This window comes from Mirounga angustirostris, unplaced genomic scaffold (genome assembly GCF_029215605.1).
Source record: "Mirounga angustirostris isolate CCGP_5_RB_7025 unplaced genomic scaffold, mMirAng1.0.hap1 SCAF_4, whole genome shotgun sequence".
Lineage (NCBI taxonomy): Eukaryota > Metazoa > Chordata > Mammalia > Carnivora > Phocidae > Mirounga > Mirounga angustirostris.
The window spans coordinates 124,989,060-125,011,260 of record NW_026991712.1 but is presented as its reverse complement, the minus strand read 5'-3'; the positions used below and the strand labels follow the sequence as shown (position 1 = coordinate 125,011,260).

The 22,201-nt window shown below is 36.3% G+C and overlaps 1 long non-coding RNA gene across 1 annotated transcript; it reads left to right on the top strand.

The window, feature by feature from the left end:
* LOC135364002 (uncharacterized) lies at positions 1–21,135 on the top strand. The gene is made up of 3 exons (XR_010410431.1): positions 1–82; positions 17,013–17,304; positions 20,833–21,135. It is a non-coding gene; the product is annotated as an uncharacterized LOC135364002 (long non-coding RNA).
* The last annotated feature ends 1,066 nt before the right edge of the window (positions 21,136–22,201 follow it).

The following is a 22,201-nucleotide window of genomic DNA, read 5'->3' as shown; positions in this document are numbered from 1 at the left end:
AGGGGTGTGCATTACAGTTGAAGAGAGGAGCCAGAGGGGTTGTAGAGGAATTGTCTCAGAGAACATGTCCATGGGGCAAAAGGTAAGTCAGAGGAGATGGGATAAGAGTTTCAAAGCTGAGGTCCTCAGAACCAGATCCTGAGGAAGCCTGGGAAGCGACCCTAAAACAGTATCTAGAAGATGTGGTCTGAGGGATTGCAGTACAGTGGTGAAGTAGGGTCAGCAAGCTTTCTGTAAAGGGCTAACAAGTAAATGTTTTATGCTTTGTGAGCCATAGGGTCTTTGCAGCATCTACTCACTCCGCCATTGTTGTACCAAAGAAACCATGGATAATGTGTAAGTGAATGGGTGTGGCTGTGTTCCAGTGACACTTTACCTGTGTGCAGAGATGACAGTCTGGATTTGGCCTCCGGGCCTTAGATGGTCAAGCTTTGATATGAGCAGCAGCGCTGATTTAAAGCAATCTGTAGTTGGACGACAATCGTGTCATAAGGGCAAGGGACACAGGGCACATGTGTGGTCCGTACGGACTTCCGTAGCCTGGGCGCTCTCCACTGAAGCAGTGTTGCTGGAAGACTAAATTGGGACTGGTCTTTGGTAACCAGGAGGCCTGGTATGGTCTTCAGGTACTGGAGACAGGAATTTAAAAAGATTCAAAACATGAAGTGAAGAACACCAAGGGAAAATTGACTTATTTTAAAACGTTGTTCTTTACCTTATGGTCATCTATCCAGATGAGCACTAAGAACTCTTGCTTAATCCTAGGGAATGTATGAATACAAAAAATGTCTTTGCCACTGTGGTGGCTGAGATTCTGTTTTGTTCTTTATATTTTAAGTTTTTTGTTTTTTTTTTAAAGATTTTATTTATTTATTTGAGACAGAGAGAATGAGAGAGACAGAGAGCACATGAGAGGGGGGAGGGTCAGAGGGAGAAGCAGGCTCCCTGCTGAGCAGGGAGCCCCATGCGGGACTCGATCCAGGGACTCCAGGATCATGATCTGAGCCGAAGGCAGTCGCTTAACCAACTGAGCCACCCAGGCGCCCTATATTTTAAGTTTTGATAGCTGTATGCATCTCGTTTATGGGTTAAGCTGCTCATTGACAGGGTTACTAGCATATTCTCCAGTATATGTATTTTATTGTTGTTATAAGAAGGGGTATCTGATGAAGTTGTGATATATACTAGTGACAATTTAAAATAATATATTGCCTGACTGAAAATAGAATCAATGTGCAAGCATATGTGTGTTTAAAGGGTATGAAAATATACAACAAACCTTTATCCATTGGGAAAAAAAAATCAGTGCTCGGAGAACAAGGAGAAAACAAGGACCATTAATAAGCTCATCAGTCTATATCTGAGCCTTAAAATAAACTCCAAACAGAGGAATGGCCAAATATATTTTTTGAGGCCTGGAGGTAAAGAATTTTTATGTTAAGATATACCAACATAGTTGTAGTGAGTTGAAAATAACAACTTTGAGTTATTGTTAAAATATTTTTTATTTTTAAAGATCTTTGAAATATTTGTGTTTTGTTCATAAAACAGTAGATATATATATTCTCTTCTGTATTTCTTTTTTTTTGTTGTTCTTTCAGTTGCAATAATTCTCGGTGATATCTAGGGTCACATCATCCACTCTTAAGAATTATATCAAGGACATAGAACGAAATGTAGATTTTCTGAAGGTCTTTCTCACAAATTATGTTTCTGCCTGGAAAGAAAACTTTCCTTAATATGTCAATACTTTAGTTCATTCCATTTACCTGACTTTAATTTGTATGAATCAACATTGCCATTATAATCATCATCATCACCATTTATCATATCAGACATGGGTAAAGCACTTTAAACATTATGTCTCTTAGTATTTACAATGATTCAGGGAAAGAGATGAGAACATTAGATTGAGAGAGCTTAAGTATCTTGCCAAGGTCACCAGCTGGCATGTGGCAGAGCTAGGATTTGAAACCAAATCCAACTGACTTCCATAATTATTATACATAGTAATATATAAATACATACATATATATAGTATAACTAATAATAAAAAATATAATATTAATACTAATGGCTTACTCATTAATTGAGATAGAACTCTGAATCTGATGCTTTTTCTATCACAATGCAATCATAAATCATCAGCTCATGGTATAGAAGAACTCTACACCCCTGCTTCTGATTTTCAAAGCTGCCTTCAGTACCAGTGATGATTGTGTTGTTCAACACAGTACAAAATGCCTCTGGCTTAATAACTAAGTCTTCCTTTCCCTACTTTATTTTGCTTCTCAGGCAGTAAATAAGAATTTGCTTTTAGTGAACACTGAGCTGTATTTCTTGAGATATTTAGTCTTCATTTACCATTTACGTTCTATAAGGAAAGATTATGTTGGTGATAAAATCCTTTCAATACTATGAAAGGAAATCAGACAGCTTCCTTTGAATATGAATCTTTTTTATGTCCATTCATTCATTCTTTGTGCTAATATTTCTTGAGTATATATAATGTCCAAGGTGCTATTCCAGGGCCAAATTGAGTAGTGAACAAACAGGCAAAGCCCCAACTCTTACAAGGTTTTAATTTGGTGCATAAAGAGAGACAATAAATAAATAAATGAACAATACTATGAAGAAACAAAAGCTGGATGGAGATGTGGTATTTTGCCTATCTTTCTCCAATCCCCTAATTTACTTGTATAGAATCTTGCATACATGGGGTCTAAATAAACTTGAAACGTCTTATCTGTGATTCTCTAGGGAGCTTCTTAAATGTGCATTTCTTTCTCTGTAACCTTTTTCATGTCCCTCTAGGACATTGACTTTGAAATGTTGTGAATAATACAATTTAAGAAGGAATTGCATATAGGAAAGTAGGATGGAAAATCTGCACTGTCTTATAGCTGTCCAAAGAAACATACTTTTAATGGCTTTTCAATGCTCCTAAAAAATGAACAGCCAGGGCATCAGATTTCCCCATCTAGAAGTTACATGATTGAAATCCCATGTTCCCACACAAGGAGAAACTGTGGTTAAAAATTCTCATGTATGTACATGTGTGTGTATGTGTTATGTGGCTTGTCTGACTTCAGCTGGAATATAGATTTGGTCCTAAGTCAGAAGAGAGTAATAAGATTGTTTTAAGGTTATTGATTTTAAAGATGGCAGGGGAGAAATTCTGGGCCGTTACGTTCTTGAGTCCGAAAGTGAGAAACCTGTTGTAAGAAAATAGGATTCAAATGTATCTGAACAGGTTTGGAGATTGATAGAGGGGTGCCTAGAAAACTATAAACAGTAGAGCATGGAGGTGCATCATTCCAGCTAGGGATGGCATTTGAATGGTGCCATTAATGTGCAATAATCTATGAGTAAAGGACCTAGAGCCAACATTAAGCATAATGATTTGCAGAAGTGAAAATACTCATGTCCAGGTACAAAATTGACATTCCTTAAGAAATCTGTTGAGTAACTCCAGATGCTTGTATTGAGGTTCCCTTGTAATTAATGTAACTTTTCAGTTGTTTAAAAGCCTTAGACCTCACATGGGCCTGACTATTTTAAAGCAACTTAGGTTTTCTTGTTTGTCCTGAAAAATAATAAATGCCCATATCTGCGTTAATTCAAATTTACCCAATAAAGGTAGACGTGATGTGTTGAGATTTTTATTAACTTAAAACTTTTGAGCTTTTAATTTAAAATAAAATCATGGAGTGTAAGTAAATTTGTATTCATAAAAAATATTTCATATGATTTCATAGGAAAACGGGTTCTATGGGAGAAGGATAGAAGAGAATTTATAAAGACACCAGATCCCCACGGATGTTAAATTGCCGTAATATGAAAAATTAATAGTTAACAAAAGAACATTATTTTAAAATACTAAGGATATTAATTTTTAAAAACTCTCTCATTCCTGAAATATTTGGAGAAAAATGTTTAATGCATAAACTAAGCAGGGGTACATTTGTTTCTATTTTGAATGTTCTCCCATGGAGATTTGGCCTATCTTTTACACATACAAATATAAGCTGCCAGGAATCCTTAGGCATTAAGAGGATTCGAGGTACTTCAACATGGAGGTGAAGCTTATAAATATAAGACATTAAAAGTCTTGAAAATATATCCCCAGAGACCAATATGGGAAAAAAAAAAATCTAATGCCATATAAACTTAGGATTTTTCATGAAATCCTGAGTTGTAGAAAATTATTTACAAAGTAAATCACTGTTTTTTGGAAAACCTTAAAAAAATAATAATAACTAAAACACATAAATGCACAAAACTATTATTGTCATGTTCTGAAAAATGTGGGAAATAAAAGCCCTTCAGAATGTGACATTGGTATCCTGTTTATTAAAGGAGAGCACTAGAAATTTGTTCTCAAAGAATTCTGTATTAAAGTTATATTTGAAAGAATTAAATTAAGATACAACAAAAGAGAATGGAAAAGCTACTCTCAAGTTTCTCTTCAGAAACTTGTTTTAACCAGTTTGTAGTTGATTGATAACGACAGTCATGCAACCTTTCATTTCTCTAGATTTGGACTAAATTCCTTTTTTTTAAAAATATTTTATTATGTTATGTTAATCACCATACATTACATCATTAGTTTTTGATGTAGTGTTCCATGATTCATTGTTTGCATATAACACCCAGTGCTCCATTCAATATGTGCCCTCTTTAATACCCCTCACCAGGCTAACCCATCCCCCCACCCCCTCCCCTCTAGAACCCTCATTTTGTTTCTCAGAGGCCATAGTCTCTCATGGTTCGTCTCCCCCTCCGATATCCCCCCCTTCATTTTTCCCTTCCTACTATCTTTTTTTTTTTTTTTTTAACATATAATGTATTATTTGTTTCAGAGGTACAGGTCTGTGATTCAGCAGTCTTCACAATTCACAGAGCTCACCATAGCACACACCCTCCCCAATGTCCATCACCCAGCCACCCCATCCCTCCACCCCCCACCACTCCAGCAACCCTCAGTTTGTTTCCTGAGATTAAGAATTCCCCATATCAGTGAGATCATATGATACATGTCTTTCTCTGATTGATTTATTTTGCTTAGCATAATACCCTCTAGTTCCATCCACGTCATTGCAAATGGCAAGATTTTGGGTTTTTTTGATGGCTGCATAATATTCCATATATATCTATATACACTCATGAAAGAAATTGAGGAAGACACAAAGAAATGGAAAAACGTTTCATGCGCATGGATTGGAAGAACAAATATTGTGAAGATGTCAATGCTACCTAGAGCAATCTACACATTCAATGCAATCCCTATCAAAATACCATCAACTTTTGTGGTATATATATATACCACATTTTCTTTATCCATTCATCTGTTGATGGACATCTTGGCTCTTTCCATAGTTCGGCTATTGTGGACATTGCTGCTATAAACATTGGGATGCATGTACCCCTTCGGATCCCTACATTTGTATCTTTGGGGTAAATACCCTGTAGTGCAATTGCTGGGTCTTATGGTAGCTTTTTTTCAACTTTTTGAGGAACCTCCATACTATTTTCCAGAGTGGCTGCACCAGCTTTCATTCCCACCAACAGTGTAGGAGGGTTCCCCTTACTCCACATCCTCACCAACATCTGTCATTTCCTGACTTGTTAATTTTAGTCATTCTGACTGGTGTGAGGTGATATCTCATTGAGGTTTTGATTTGGATTTCCCTGACGCCAAGTGATGGTGAGCACTTTTTCATGTGTCTGTTGGCCATTTGGATGTCTTCTTTGGAAAAATGTCTGTTTATGTCTTCTGCCCATTTCTTGATTGGATTCTTTGTTCTTTGGGTGTTGAGTTTGATAAGTTCTTTATAGATTTTGGATACTAGCCCTTTATCTGATATGTCATTTGCAAATATCTTCTCCCATTCTGTCGGTTGTCTTTTGGTTTTGTTGACTGTTTCTTTTGCTGTGCAAAAGCTTTTTATCTTGATGAGGACCCAATAGTTCATTTTTGCCCTTGCTTCCCTTGCCTTTGGCGATGTTTCTACGAAGAAATTGCTGCAGCTGAGGTCGAAGAGGTTGCTGCCTGTGTTCTCCTCTAGGATTTTGATGGACTCCAGTCTCACATTTAGGTATTTCATCCATTTTGAGTCTATTTTTGTGTGTGGTGTAAGAAAATGGCCCAGTTTCATTCTTTTGCATGTGGCTATCCAATTTTCCCAACACCATTTCTTGAAGAGACTGTCTTTTTTCCATTGGACATTCTTTCCTGCTTTGTTGAAGATTAGTTGACCATAGAGTTGAGGGTCCATTTCTGGGCTCTCTATTCTATTCCATTGATCTATGTGTCTGTTTTTGTGCCAGTACCATACTGCCTTGATGATTACAGCTTTGTAGTACAGCTTGAAGTCTGGAATTGTGATGCCACCAGCTTTGCTTTTCTTTTTCAACATTCCTCTGGCTATTCGGGGTCTTTTCTGGTTCCATACAAACTTTAGGATTATTTGTTCCATTTCTTTGAAAAAAGTTGATGGTATTTTGATGGGGATTGCATTGAATGTGTAGATTGCTCTAGGTAGCATTGACATCTTCACAATATTTGTTCTTCCAATCCATGAGCATGGAACGTTTTTCCATTTCTTTGTGTCTTCCTCAATTTCTTTCATGAGTATTTTATAGTTTTCTGAGTACAGATTCTTTGCTTCTTTGGTTAGATTTATTCCTAGGTATCTTATGGTTTTGGGTGCAATTGTAAATGGGATCAACTCCTTAATTTCTCTTTCTTCTGTCTTGTTGTTGGTGTATAGGAATGCCACTGATTTCTGTGCATTGATTTTATATCCTACAACTTTACTGAATTCCTGTATGAGTTCTAGCAGTTTTGGGGTGGAGTCTTTTGGGTTTTCCACATAAAGTATCATATCATCTGCAAAGTCAGTTTGACTTCTTCTTTGCCGATTCGGATGCCTTTTATTTCTTTTTGTTGTCTGATTGCTGTGGCTAGGACTTCTAGTACTATGTTTAATAGCAGTGGTGATAGTGGACATCCCTACCGTGTTCCTGACCTTAGGGGGAAAGCTCTCAGTTTTTCCCCATTGAGAATGATATTCGCTGTGGGTTTTTCACAGATGGCTTTTATGATATTGAGGTATGTACCCACTATCCCTGCACTCTGAAGAGTTTTAATCAAGAAAGGATGCTGTACTTTGTCAAGTGCTTTTTCTGCATCTGTTGAGAGGATCATATGGTTCTTGTTCTTTCTTTTATTAATGTATTGTATCACATTGATTGATTTGTGGATGTTGAACCAACCATGCAGTCCACGAATAAATCGCACTTGGTCATGGTGAATAATCCTTTTAATGTACTGTTGGATCCTATTGGCTAGTATTTTGGTGAGAATTTTTCCATCCATGTTCATTAGGGATACTGGTCTGTAATTCTCCTTTTTGATGGGGTCTTTGTCTGGTTTGGGGATCAAGGTAATGGTGGCCTCATAAAATGAGTTTGGAAGTTTTCCTTCCATTTCTATTTTTTGGAACAGTTTCAGAATAGGTATTAATTCTTCTTTAAATGTTTGGTAGAATTCCCCTGGGAAGCCATCTGGCCCTGGGCTCTTGTTTCTTGGGAGATTCTTGGTGACTGCTTCAATTTCCTTAGTGGTTATAGGTCTGTTCAGGTTTTCTATTTCTTCCTGGTTCAGTTTTGGTAGTTGATACATCCCTAGGAATGCATCCATTTCTTCCCGATTATCTAATTTGCTGACATAGAGTTGCTCATAATATGTTCTTATAATTGTTTGTATTTCTTTGGTGTTGGTTGTGATTTCTCCTCTTTCATTCATGATTTTGTTGATTTGGGTCATTTCTCTTCTCTTTTTGGTAAGTCTGGCCAGGGGTTTATCAATCTTGTTAATTCTTTCAAAGAACCAGCTCCTAGTTTCGTTGATCTGTTCTACTGTTCTTTTAGTTTCTATTTCATTGATTTCTGCTCTGATCTTTATTATTTCTCTTCTCCTGCTAGGTTTAGGCTTTATTTGCTGTTCTTTCTCCAGCTCCTTTAGGTGTAGGGTTAGGTTGTGTATTTGAGACCATTCTTGTTTCTTTTCTTTCTTTCTTTTTTTTTTTTTGAGACCTTTCTTGTTTCTTGAGAAAAGCTTGTATTGCTATATACTTTCCTCTTAGGACCACCTCTGCTGCATCCCAAAGATTTTGAACAGTTGTGTTTTCATTTTCATTTGTTTCCATGAATTTTTTTAATTCTTCTTTAATTTCCTGGTTGCCCCATTCATTCCTTAGTAGGATGCTCTTTAGCCTCCATGAATTTGAGTTCTTTCTGACTTTCCTCTTGTGATTGAGTTCTAGTTTCAAAGCACTGTGTTCCGAAAATAGTCAGGGAATGATCCCAATCTTTTGGTACCGGTTGAGACCTGATTTGTGACCTAGGATGTGATCTATTCTGGACAATGTTCCATGGGCACTAGAAAAGAATGTGTATTCTGTTGCTTTGGGATGGAATGTTCTGAATATATCTCTGAAGTCCATTTGGTCCAGTGTGTCATTTAAAGTCTTTATTTCCTTGTTGATCTTTTGCTTAGACGATCTATCCATTTCAGTAAGGGGGATGTTAAAGTCCCCCACTATTATTGTATTGTTGTTGATGTGTTTCTTTGCTTTGTTATTAATTGCCTTATATAATTGGCTGCTCCCATGTTAGGGGCATAGATATTTACAATTGTTAAATCTTCTCGTTGTATAGACCCTTTAAGTATTATATAGTGTCTTTCCTCATCTCTTAATACAGTCTTTGGCTTAAAATCTAATTTGTCTGATATAAGGATTGCCACCCCAGCTTTCTTTTGGTGTCCATTAGCATGGTAAATGGTTTTCCACCCCCTCACTTTCAATCTGGGGGTGTCTTTGGTTCTAAAATGAGTCTCTTGCAGACAGCATATCGATGGGTCTTTTTTTTTTTTTTTTTTATCCAATCTGATACCCTGTGTCTTTTGATTGGGGCATTTAGCCCATTTACATTCAGGGTAACTATTGAAAGATATGAATTTAGTGCCACTGTATTGCCTGTAAGGTGACTGTTACTGTATATTGTCTGTGTTCTTTTCTGGTCTATGTTGTTTTTAGGCTCTCTCTTTGCTTAGAGGACCACTTTTAATATTTCTTGTAGGGCTGGTTTCGTGTTTGCAAATTCCTTTAGTTTCTGTTTGTCCTGGAAGCTTTTTATCTCTCCTTCTATTTTCAATGACAGCCTAGCTGGATATAGTGTTCTTGGCTGCATATTTTTCTCATTTAGTGCTCTGAATCTATCATGCCAGTCCTTTCTGGCCTGCCAGGTCTCTGTGGATAGGTCTGTTTCCAATCTAATGTTTCTACCATTGTAGGTTACAGACCTCTTGTCCTGAGTGTTTGCAGGATTTTCTCTTTGTCTCTGAGACTTGTAAGTTTTACTGTTAGATGTCAGAGTGTTGACCTATTTTTATTGATTTTGAGGGGGTTCTCTCTGCCTCCTGGATTTTGATGCCTGTTTCCTTCCCCAAATTAGGGAAATTTTCTGCTATAATTTGCTCCAATATACCTTCTGCACCTCTCTCTCTTTCTTCTTCTTCTGGGATCCCAATTATTCTAATACTGTTTCGTCTTATGGTAATCTCTCAAATTCTGCCCTCATGATCCAGTAGTTGCTTATCTCTCTTTTTCTCAGCTTTTTTATTCTCCATCATTTGGTCTTCTATACCACTAATTCTCTCTTCTGCCTCATTTATCCTAGCAGTTAGAGCCTCCATTTTTGATTGCGCCTCATTAATAACCTCTTTGATTTCAACTTGGTTAGATTTTAGTTCTTTTATTTCTCCAGAAAGGGTTTCTCTAATGTCTTCCATGCTTTTTTTCAAGCCCAGCTAGTATCTTTATAATTGTCATTCTGAACTCTAATTCCGACATCTTACTAATGTCTGTATTGATTAGGTCCTTGGCAGTTGGTACTGCCTTTTGTTCTTTTTTTTGAGGTGAGTTTTTCCATCTTGTCATTTTGTCCAGAGGAGAACAGATGAATGAGAGAACAAAATGCTAACAAGGTAACAACAAACCCAGAAAAATATACACTAAACAAATCAGAAGAGACCTTCCAGAAAGTGGTCACTTTTCTGTTCAGAGAGTTGCTGCTATTCTTTTCTTTGATCTCCTGTTGAGTTTGTAGGGGTTCAGAATGGTTTGATACCTATCTAGTTGAATTCCTGGGACCAGATGAAATTTAGGTCTCCTACTCCTCCACCATCTTGCTCCTCCTCTCTAGATTTTGACTAAATTCTTATGTTAAATAAGATACTTGTATTTAAAAGATAAACTTTGCTATTTAAGCAATTTTATATGAATATTTAAATAACAGTGTATTTCACGTTTAGAGTGAAGATATAATACTTAGATTTTTTATTTTTATTTTTTTTAAGATTTTACTTATTTACTTGAGATAGATAGAGAGAGAGCAAGCTGAGGGGAGCAGCAGAGGGAGAGAGAGAAGCAGACTCCCTGCTGAGCAGGGAGTCCAATGTGGGGCTCAATCCCAGAACCCCCGGATCATGACCTGAGCTGAAGGCAGACACTTAACCAACTGAGCCCCACAGATTTTTTTTAAATGAAAACAAAAGAAGAGTAAAAATTAGGTCTACAATTTAATGTAAATAACCATCAGCATGCATCATCCCTCTTCCTTGATTTATTGACTCATTAAAAATCTCTTTCTTTTTTTAAAATCTATTTCTAACATTAACCCTTTTTTAAAATCCAGTTCCAAGATGAGAAAAGGTATACCTCTGTACCCAACAGACCCACGATCTGGGATGAAAGGGGAGTACTCACAAATACTTTTTATTTTGTCAGTAAATGCTAAAAGATTGATGATTAGGGAATTACAGGGGCACAAAGTTTGGCATACTATCTTTACCTTATGGATATTAAGGAAGATTTTATGTGGAGAAGGTGATACTGAGTTGTACTTGAGGTATGCCTAGGGAGTTGGTCAAATGAAAGAGGGGCAGACAGGAATTCTAAGCAGAGAGAATAGTAGTAAAGCTAGGAGCAGCAGATAGTGTCTTTTCTATCTTGCCATGTTACTGTATAATCACTCTGGTTCAAAACTAATTATTCTATTACTGAGATAAAATTGTATTCTATTATAAATATTATAATATTTACTGAGCAAGTAGTATGCACCCAGCACTATGCTGGATGCTGGGGAGTTAGAGAGGGTCTGTAAAATCCTGCCCCTATTAACAAGGAAGTTAATTACTGAATGGAAAAAACAGATCAGTTCAAGAAATAAGTGTTAAGAATCATCAGGGTGATATAGATTAAAGCAACTAAGACTATATATCCTATTATAGCAAAGCTTTACTGGATTACAGGAAGATGTTTCTCTTTATGCTTTAATAGGCAGAAGATGTTTGTTTCCCAAGTTTGATGTTTTGTTGTATACCCTGCTGATTTACAATATGAGAAACATGCTCTGTGTTTAGAAAGCCACTTGCAGTTTGGGGCTGGGGGAGAGTCTTTTCCTACCTCACTTGGTTCCCTTTGCTGTTTACTTCCTTGCTTGCTGCTGAATTCTTCACAATATTTTTTATCAAATAGTCTCTTGGAGCAGAGATGGATTACATAATAATTCATGATCTCTACCTAAGAGTTGTTAGAAAAACAAAGCGAAGTCACAAACATGATACTTGTACTTGAAACAGCTCTGCCACGCAGTTTGGTACTAGAATGTGTGATCTGGTTAGAGGGTAAGTCCAGCTCTCTTTTAAACCAGTTGACTGAGTTTATTTTGGGGAACTAACCATACAGATGATTTCTCTTTATACTAAAAATGTGTCAAATGTAGACATATTCTTAATCTCTTTACTGGCTAATGGGTCGATCTTACTATCACACCTGCTTTAGTTAGGTGTGGACTCACTGAAATCATGACTTGATTATGATCTAAGACATTAAATAATTATGTTACATTACTTAGATAAAAGCATCAATTTGCTTTGTCAACCACTACTGTTGAGAGGCCTAGAAAAGTTAAATTATGAACAGAAAAAAACACAATTCACATCTCACAGTATTTTATAGTCTTTTGGGTTCTGGTAAGGTTGAGCAGTCAGTGGCTCTGGCTGGTGGATATCAATGACCCCATTGGAAATTGTTGGATGATGAACAATTGGTTAAGACTCATATCTTTTTCTGGATGTGATAATTGAACTGAGGTGAATCCCTTGAGCAAGATTAGATGGGCTAGAACTAATAGTGAAGGAAACTCTATTTTCCGGTTTATTCCAACTTAAATCTAGGGACATAAAACTTCAATTTACTGGCTGAGCAAAGGTCACGAGGTGATGCACAAGCAATGTTACAGTCAGATTTCAAGGTGTCTGGAGTGGGTATCATTTAGAATCCAAAAGCTTAGGGTTAGAGTAGGATGATTTCAAGTATCAATAGCAAATTTGTACCTGTGCTCAAAATTCAGCTTGGAAAAAGCAGTTTCTCTAGTAAGAAGTCTATAAATAAAAGATATGCACTGAGGACTGACATAATATCCCAACTGTGATAACTAAAGTTGATGTCTTTTTTTTTTCTTACTGAAGACAATATTTCTTTTTAAAAGCTTATCTGGAATTAAGCACAATTACTCACCCAGACTTCTTTACAATTACTCTCATTTGTTCATTTATTCTTCCATTCATTCATTAAAAGTATGTTTATTGAGACTCCATTATGTAAACCAGAGCTGGAGATCCAGGCATTAAAAAGACAGGCTTGGCCCTAGCCCTCCTAAAGCTCTTATTCAAGGAGAGCACATGGGCCAAACAATTAATTTCATAAGTGGTCATTAAATTACAATTGAGATTGGAGGTCCTGAGGATGGTAAAGTGTGCTTAGAGCATAATTGGGGGAATCTGATATAGTCTGGGGTTAAAGCATGTTTCCTTGAGACAAGAAATTCCACTGATCCCTAAAGGATGGAGAGATGTGAATAAAAGAAGTATGAATTGATGGAAATAGTGTTGTACAGAAAGCAGCATATGCAAACCTCCTGATGTGGATGGCCCGGGGAAGGTCAGGGTCTCAGGAGATAGAGATAATGGAACATGATCGGCAGGTAAGGGAGCTCCCACTCTGCTGTGCTTTCTATTAGCACGCAAAGGGCATGATCTTTATTTTAAGAGCAACAAGAAGATATAAAAAGGTTTTAAATAAAGATTGACATGGCCATATTTTCATTTTAAAAGGAGTGCTTTGGGGGCGCCTGGGTGACTCAGTCAGTTAAGCATCTGCCTGCAGCTCAGGTCATGATCCCGGGGTTTGGGATCAAGCCTCGTGTGGGGCACCCTGCTCAGTGGGGAGTCTGCTTCTCCCTCTCCCACTTCCTCTCCCCCTGCTGTGCTCTCACTCACTCACTCTCTCAAATGAATAAATAAAAAATCTTAAAAAAAAAGAGTGCTTCTGGATTGAAAATTAGAAGAGTAAAGAAGACTAGTTAGGAAACCATTTCTATAATTCAGAGAAACTCTAATAGAAGCTTGGACTAGGGTGATGGCAATATAACTGGAGAAAATAAACAGAGATGGGAGACATTTAAGAGGTGAAATGGACAGGATTGGGTGATTAATTGAAAATGGGGATGGGCAAGGATGGTTTGAAGAATGACTTCCTTTTTAAGGTTCTGTGTAATTAGGCACAGTGTTACTATTTATTGATTAAAAGAAAACACTGAGGAAGGAAGAATTTTGGGAGCAATCGTTGATAAACTTGAATAAATTAATGATCCATAAATATATTGCATTCTAACAAAGTAGATGAAACAAAATATTCATGTTTTGATAGCACTTTTCTGTCACCTGGGCAGTGACCAATATGTTTAACACAAATGTATCTCCTTTCATGGGTAAAGTAAGTGATTACAGCACTGGAGAAAAAAAAAAGTTAGAGGAAACTAATTTTTATTGAGCAACTACTATGTCCAGACACTATCCTTTTTGGGCTATGTATTTTACTTCATTGACTCTGTACACCTATCCTAGGAGAAGTAATTACTATCATTCCTATTAAAGAACAGAGACTAATGAAGCTCATTTAAATTTGCTAAGTTTTCACAGTAAATGGCAGAGTTAGTCTTTATAATTCCATGTCTTTTCAACTCTAAACCACACGCTTATGGAAGCAGCAAATATGTATCAAATGCCTACCATGAGAACTTAGTCTTCAGTATGCGATATAGACCTGTAAGGAGGCAAGTACAATTAGTGAGAAGGACTAAGACATTTCCAGATGCTCAGGAAACATTTGGAAGAGTAGCCTCTAAGGCCATCATGGGTGTATCAATTAAAACTGTCTGAAAGAATTATCTTCAAGTATAAGACCTGAAGAATGCAGAAAGTCTGGAAGTCTTTTCACTGTACCTAAAAATATTTTCAAAATGAAGGAAATTGAATATCTTTAATTCAAGTTATCTAGATAATTACATTAACTGTCCATATTGCCTAAATTTTCACTTTCTACTTCATTGCCCACTCATGCAGTTGTGACTTCAGAAATGGAAGTGTTACAAGATGAATGATCTTACCATGTGGCAGAGAACTAAATGTAAATTGATTTTATAACAATATGATTTACCAGTGAATAATATTCAGCTCTTTTGTGTAATCATCTACATGTACTGATCTATGACACTTTGATCGATACCTTCCATGGTTTCTCCCTTTATTCAATATATTTGGCTTTGTCTGTCTTCCTTCATAGATTATGGACTTTCATTTTCTATTTTACTTTTCTGTGTAACAAGATTTCAGATTACTTTGTCTTTATTGTATCCCTGAATCATATAAACACAAAGTATATAAATATGCCTTTGTAGTTTCAATTTTTGTTATTTGGTATTTGTGAATATTGTTGACTTCCATCCACATCTCTTCCACCCACACGTTTATTTTGAAGACGTGTAATAAATGAGGAACACAAAATTCTACTAAATACCTAACTACATTTCTGGTCTTGCTTTGCCATCTTCAGCTATCTTTTAATCTCCATGAATGTTAAATGACTTTCAGTTTTTAGAATGAAGTATTATGGTACATTGCCAGATACATGATGGTTAAAACACCCACAGACTTTTGGCAGGGAATAAATCAGTGAATGTTCGTATGGGTGAATGGTGTCTTAACAAGGGAACCATATGTGTTCCAATGAAAGGTTTTATGAAACCAGAACTATATATGTTCCAAGGAAAGGTTTTATAGAATTATATATGTAATTAAAAGAGTAAATATATATAATTAAAAGAGAAAAATGTACTGAGCAATTTCTGCCACCTGAAAACTTAGATTTTTTAGAAGGTGAAAGCTACAGAGCTTCTTTGATAAGTAAAGGGCAGTTTTCCTTTATCTCTGATGGCTATCTCTGGAGTGGCCTTATGTCCATCCACATGAAAACTTGCACATGTAATAGCAGCTTTCTCATAACTGCCAAAAACTAGAAGTAACCAAGATGTCCTTCAATAGCAGAATGGATAAACTGTGGCATCTTTACACATGGAATATCATTCAGTGATAATAAAGAAATGGGCTGTCAAGCCATGAAAAGACATAAAGGTAAGTTGCTAAGTGAAGGGAGCTGGTATGAAAAAGCTTCACACTGTATGAACAAAACTACAGAGATAGTAAATATATCAATGATTGCCAGGGGTTTGGTTCTGGGGAGATTGGAATAGGTAAAACAAGGGAGATATCTGGGGTGGGGGTTAAAATTATTCTTCATGACACTGTAATCATGGATCCATGTCACTATGCATTTGTCAAAATTCATAGAATTGCAGAGTATAAAGAGTGAATCCTCGTGTATACAAATTAAAAAAAAATATTGAGGAGTTGATGTATCTGTGGATAGAATGTAGAATGTGGCAAAATAATCAACCATACTACAAATGTATGAAACAACCTCACTAAAAGAGGTAAGAGAAGAATACACCAACATAAATAACTCTGGAAACATGTGGTATCTTCGAAACTAAAGGCAAGAAACAAACAAACAAACAACAAATGAACAAAAAACTAAGCACTGTACTCTTGTTGATACCATTATGCATACATACTGGAATTGAATAGCTCATTGATTTGACAGCAGATGCTGCAAGATTACATATCAGCAAGGAGAGGGAGATAAAATGCCTCATATGGTAATGGATTGGAATTGGAGACATCAATTGGAACTTATTTTGTCAAAGAGATATAAATTGTTACATATGAAATTTTTATAGATATGAGCATATACATGGGTTAGTACACACACACACACACACATAGACACACTTCTGTGTTTTGTCAGCTGAGAGGGTTTAGAAGCAAAAACACCCAAGTAGCAATGAGCATAACTATGCTCAAATCTTGATTTCTAATACCATTCTCCAATAAAAGGAACCAAGTATCCTAGGAGAAAGGAATGATTCTAGGAATGTGTAGGAAATACACAAGATGAGCTTAGTGCATCTTGTAGTGACAGAAAGTAAGGACGTTATAATTAAAAAAAAAAAAAAAAAACCCTTAATTATGGGAATATGTTAAAGGGACACAGGAACTATATTGGCAACTAAAGAGTTCCCAAATGGTTAAAGCAGGAACAATTTGAGCTACAAAATAAAGTAATACTGGATTATCACCCAAAGTATAAAATAAATATCCATTAGTCCATATTTACATTAATAAATAATTCAGTAACTACATTAATAGGGGATTAGAGAAAAATTGCCATGCAGAAGAATTCCAAATAATTTATATAGATAATTTGTCCTCAAGGTGGTGCAGGCCAGGCATAGTGAATTCCTTCCAGAAAGTACAATCTGGAAAGGGGGAAAAGAGTAACTTTCCCATGGAGAAACCTGACAAACACTACTTCAGTCAGGTGACCAGATTCAGTATCAACAGTGGTAAGTCATGTTGACCTTATATACTCTTGATAAAATGGTACTTTTGCTCTGTGGTCTTCTTCACTAAAACTCATTAGCCCAGTCTCATCATGAGGAAAACATACGCCAAAGCCTAATTGAGGAACACTCTACAAAACACCTGATCGGTATTCCTCAAAGCTCTCAAGTCCATCAAAATCAAGGAAAGTCTGAGAAACTTGCAGACAAGAGGAGCCTAAGGAGACACAACTACTAAATGTAATGTATCCTCGATGAGAACCTGGAACAGAAAGGAAAGTCTGAGAAACTTGCAGACAAGAGGAGCCTAAGGAGACACAACTACTAAATGTAATGTATCCTCGATGAGAACCTGGAACAGAAAAAAAGACAGTAAGTAAAAACTGAAGTAATCTGATAAATATGACCATCAGTTAATTTAGCAATATTGGCTCATTAGTTGTAACAAATGTACCTTTCTAATGTAAGATGTTAATAATAGAGGAAGTTGGGCATGGAGTATATAGGAATTCTATGTATTAGTTTTGCAACTTTTGGTAAGTCTAGAACTACACTAAAAGAAAAAGTTTATTTTAAAAATAATAACAAATTTTTGTAGTCTGAAAGCTTGGACTTGGAAGTTGACAGGTACAAAGATTGAGAAATAAAGGAAGATTTTCTCTCTTTTCTGAGGTTTACGTTGAGATAGAGATCTAAAAGAAGAAGAGTAATGGTAATTTCCATATGTTTCTTATATACGGATATGTGTGTGCATTCAAGTAAAAGAAAAAATAATCATGTGATAAATAATATCTACATAGCTTCAGTCTTTAATTCCTGAAAACAGTAAACACATTCCCAAACCATTCATTTATTCGTTCATCTTTTTTTCCACTCAGCAAACATTTACTCAGTGCTAACTATAGAGTCTATGCTATTCTAACATCTGTGGGAAAGAACACAAGCAAGATCTCTGCCATTATAACAGTTAAGTTATAATGAGGGAAAAGGGATAATCAACAAGTAAATATAACTTTAGGTTTTACATTTTCAATGAGGGAATGTATAGGATGTCAGAATATTTTGGTAGTCTGGAAAGGCCTTTTTGAGAAAGTGCTATTTCAACTGAGACCTGCAAATAGAAGGAGTGAAGGACAAGAAATAACTGGAAGAAGAGTGTTGGAAACAGAAGAAACAGCTTAAAAATGTCTTGGTAGTTGGAACAAGATTGATGTGTTGAAAGAAGAGCCTATACAAACTAGAGTAGGTGGTGTCTCTACACTCAACACCTCCTCTCTGTTCTTTCAATACATCAGTCTTATACTTATCTGAGATAGAGAGAGGGAGAATGAGAGAGATGTAGGAAACACTGATGGTTTTAAGGGTAGAAAGGCTTTTATTACAGAGTATTAAGAATTGTTTGAGTGACTGAAGAAAGACTTAAGTTCTAAATTCTAGAAATGATTCTCAAGCTACAACAGGGAAACCAGCCACGATGGGAACTATGTCTCTTCTAAGATCAGGCAACATGACTACAGAATTCCATTCCTACTGGCATGTTTCAGAAAACTATTACTGCCAGATCTAGAATCAAAGCTCTCTGACACACTCTATGAAAACAAAATGGACACCTCACTCTTGAAACTCTTGAATATAATGGCTGGCCTTTGAGAACTCTACCAGTGGTTCCATGGCAGAAATAAATCCTCTGAAGATTCTGCCTGCCAGGCAGAAGCAGCAAAAACAGTAGGAATTCTGCCCTCCCCTGAGTTTTGCCTCTCAATTCACATGAGAAGGCATTGATTTGTTCAAAACGAAATCCCATTTTTAATCACGGGTTCCAGGAAGTCTGTTAAACATAATTCTCGCTGTACACACTCTCCATTGTGGGAAGCACATTGGAAGTAGAAAGGGCTGATGGTTTCAAGGAAAGCAAGTGATTGTGTCAAATGTTACTCGAAAAAATGGGGCTGGAGATATGCCAATTGAATTAGAAAATATAGAGCTCATTAGTGCCCTTGACAAATGCAGTTGCTGTTAGAATCATGGGGATAGAATACACTAGTTAAGACATGCAAAGAAACGCACATGAATTAAACTCTAAGCCAAAGCATTATGAGAAATCAAGGGTTAGGTCCTAACACTCAACTCATTGCTTCCCAGCAGACATTTAATGTGAAGGTGATGAAGAGGGCAGTTCAAAGATCATGGAGTCAAATTGATGGGCTAGAGGTGGCTTGCCTTCAAAGTATGGATATCAATGTCTTATTAAGCTAAGCAAATCCAGAAATATGTTAAGAACGGGATATGTCTTTATTTCCCCAGCTGGTCAGTTTGAAAGTGAGAATGTAGACAAGCATCAAGTCCAAATAATAAAGATAAAGTTTCAAAGTAAATAAACAGTTTATTTAGCACTTTTGGAACCAAATGGGATTGTTTCTAGTAAAGGTATAGAAAAGTGTCCATAAGAGGATCATGAATTGATGGTTTGTATATCAGGGCTTTCTTTCCCACCATGTGAATGCAGCATGATGCACGAGTGAGCATGATTGTGGCTAAAAGTACCTCTGTTTTGGCAAAGAAATATGAAATGATTAACTGTATGTTGAAGTAAAATATTTTTTCCTTCTATGCTGCCTCTCAGGGTGGGATAAATAAATCAACAAGGGACTTTAGTTCAGCTTTGGTATAATAAAGCAGTTATTCATAGGATTCCACTTCCCAAAATTCATGTTTTACCCAGTGGAAAAAAGTATTCCAAGATGCAACATATCATGCTGTCTACTGACTCCAAAGTAAATACAAACATGTCTACATTCTGTAAACACAAATTGTAAATTGATCCTTCCCTTTCACTACATATCACAAAGTTTCCAGTCACTTCTTTATCTCTATCCTTCACTAAATAATTTGCCCCCTCAAAATCATCATTTGAGTTTAGAGTTCCTGTTTGAGACATAGCTGAGTGTAACCTTCACAGAGAACTTTCCTTGGTTTCCTAATTTCTATTATGAGTGGCAAAAATAGCATAATACTTTCTACTTATTAGACAATGTAAACAATGTTTCTTTTACTTCTTTCTTTTTTCTTTTCTTCCTTTTTTCCCCCCTATCATTTGGCTAGTTCTTTCTTTCTTTTTAACTCATGGGCATATGTCCCTCTATGAATTTCTTCCCTATCTCTCTTTTACTCTAACCTATATTAGGGTATTCTCCTTCCCTTTCTTTCTTCCTTCTCCAGACAGATTCATTTTCTTCCCTCCTTCCCCATTGCTCTCCAATGTCTTCCTCTTCCTTTACTTCTCTGCTCAGATGACATTTCACAGAGGAAAGCAGAGAAAGCTTCTATCCAGTGTCCTGAAGGAAAGTGTGTCAGGATCACTTTTCATTTGTGGTTTGGTTTCCTTCTGCCCTGAAAAGTATTGTCATAGGATTTGTGAATGGCGAAGAGATCACTGATGTAAATCCACACCACCGGTTTTGTTTCTTTTATCTTTTCCTAAGTTATATTTCATTCCCAAAACCAAGTTTCTCGCATCTAGATCATAATGAATTTTTTTTGTTTGTTTATCCCTTAAAAATACTAGCATAAGATGCTACCAATCACTACAATAACTGACTTTTCAGGGACAGTGAAATAGTCATTTCAGGGCTTACCCAGTAATAAGACTAATAACCTGAATAATATTGATTTTTCTTATAAGCATTTTAAAAAACCTCTTTTCCATAAATAAAATAATTCAGATGTTTCCCCTAAATGATTAGGGTGGTTTTCCTATTTATTATACTATATTAACATACAGATATGCAATCTTTAGAGTATTTTTTTTTTGATAGTTTCTCATTCTATAGTGGACTTGTCTTAAAGAAAAACCTGTGATTGGCAGATTTAAACATGACTATATTCTTTTTCTTTTCACAGGTTACCAACATCTGCAATGGATTCTTTTGAGTGTGACATTCAGAGTACCTCATTACAAAGTTATGTTAATGCAAAATTAGTTTTCTTTCAACATAAGTATTCAGTTATAATTATAAATATAAATTCCTGAGTAGCTGTGGTCTCTGGGCCTCAAATTTATATGAGACTGTAGAACCCACAGAGATTAACTGAAGACTCCCCTCTGCCATTTTTTTTAACAACCGTCAATGGAAACAAATAAAATGTCACAGTTAACACATCCAGAACCAAACTGTTTGGATATCATTTTGGTCTTTGAAAGGTTTTGTCATATTGTCAAGGTCACCTAAATAAGAGGTGACATAGCCATTATTCTTCAAAATATTCACTTTCTTTCCATTTTTCTATTGTTTCTTGATTCAGCTTTGAGGACTGACAGGTATATAATTGTCAAGAACTAGCAAACCAAAATAATGAAATAATTATATTTTGAGTGATGAAACTTGTGAATACCGGTGGAAATTTCCTGAAGGAAATAGCCCACACTGCGCTTCTCTCTCAGCTTCCTCCTGCCCCTTGTCTTTCTTCACTAACTATAACCAATACCCAGTGTTCATGGTTCACTACAGCAGAACCTTGAGAGGACTATAGCTGTCCCCAAACTCTCTGCCCTCCCCACTCTCCCCCACTCCCACCCCGTCCCCTTTTTCTCTTTCTGTCTTGTCAAAATTGAAACTCCAGAGCAGCATATCCACACTCTCAGTCATTCTGTGTCATGCTTGTGATCCCCTCCCCCAGTCCCTCAGCAAGTTAAATTTTGAGGAGGCTTGCTTATGTAACTTTTCACTAAATAGAGTAAGCATGGGAAAACAAAACAAAACAAAATGGTGACTCCTTTCCTAAATTGAAAAGTTTACCTGAGTCCATGGAAGAAAGGAAAGTGGGTTGGCAGACCAATGTCCAAAACCCACCCAGCCAGTGAAAACCACTTGTGTATTACTCCTTGAATAGTACAGATTCTATTGATCATTGCTGGCATTATTGTAGATTATTTTGTTTTTCATTAGCTCCAGATGCAATTTTGAATTTTCAATTTGGCTGCTGGTTTATTCAACGTAGACGTTCTTCTGAAAGGTAAATTATGGTGTGTATGTGTGTGTTTTTATGTCTTTGAATTTAGGATAAGCACTGCAAAGTGGATAAAGTCTTGAGGATGTTAATTGTCATCATTTGCAAACATGTACACATAAATGGTGAATGGAAAATAGCAGATAATTACGTGGAAAATAAGCACGTGATACTATGTGGAATCTTGTATGTCAACTAAAAGAAAAAAATACGCAAAAGGTAAAGAAAAACCCAAGCCCTAGATAACTGGCTCCTCTCTCAA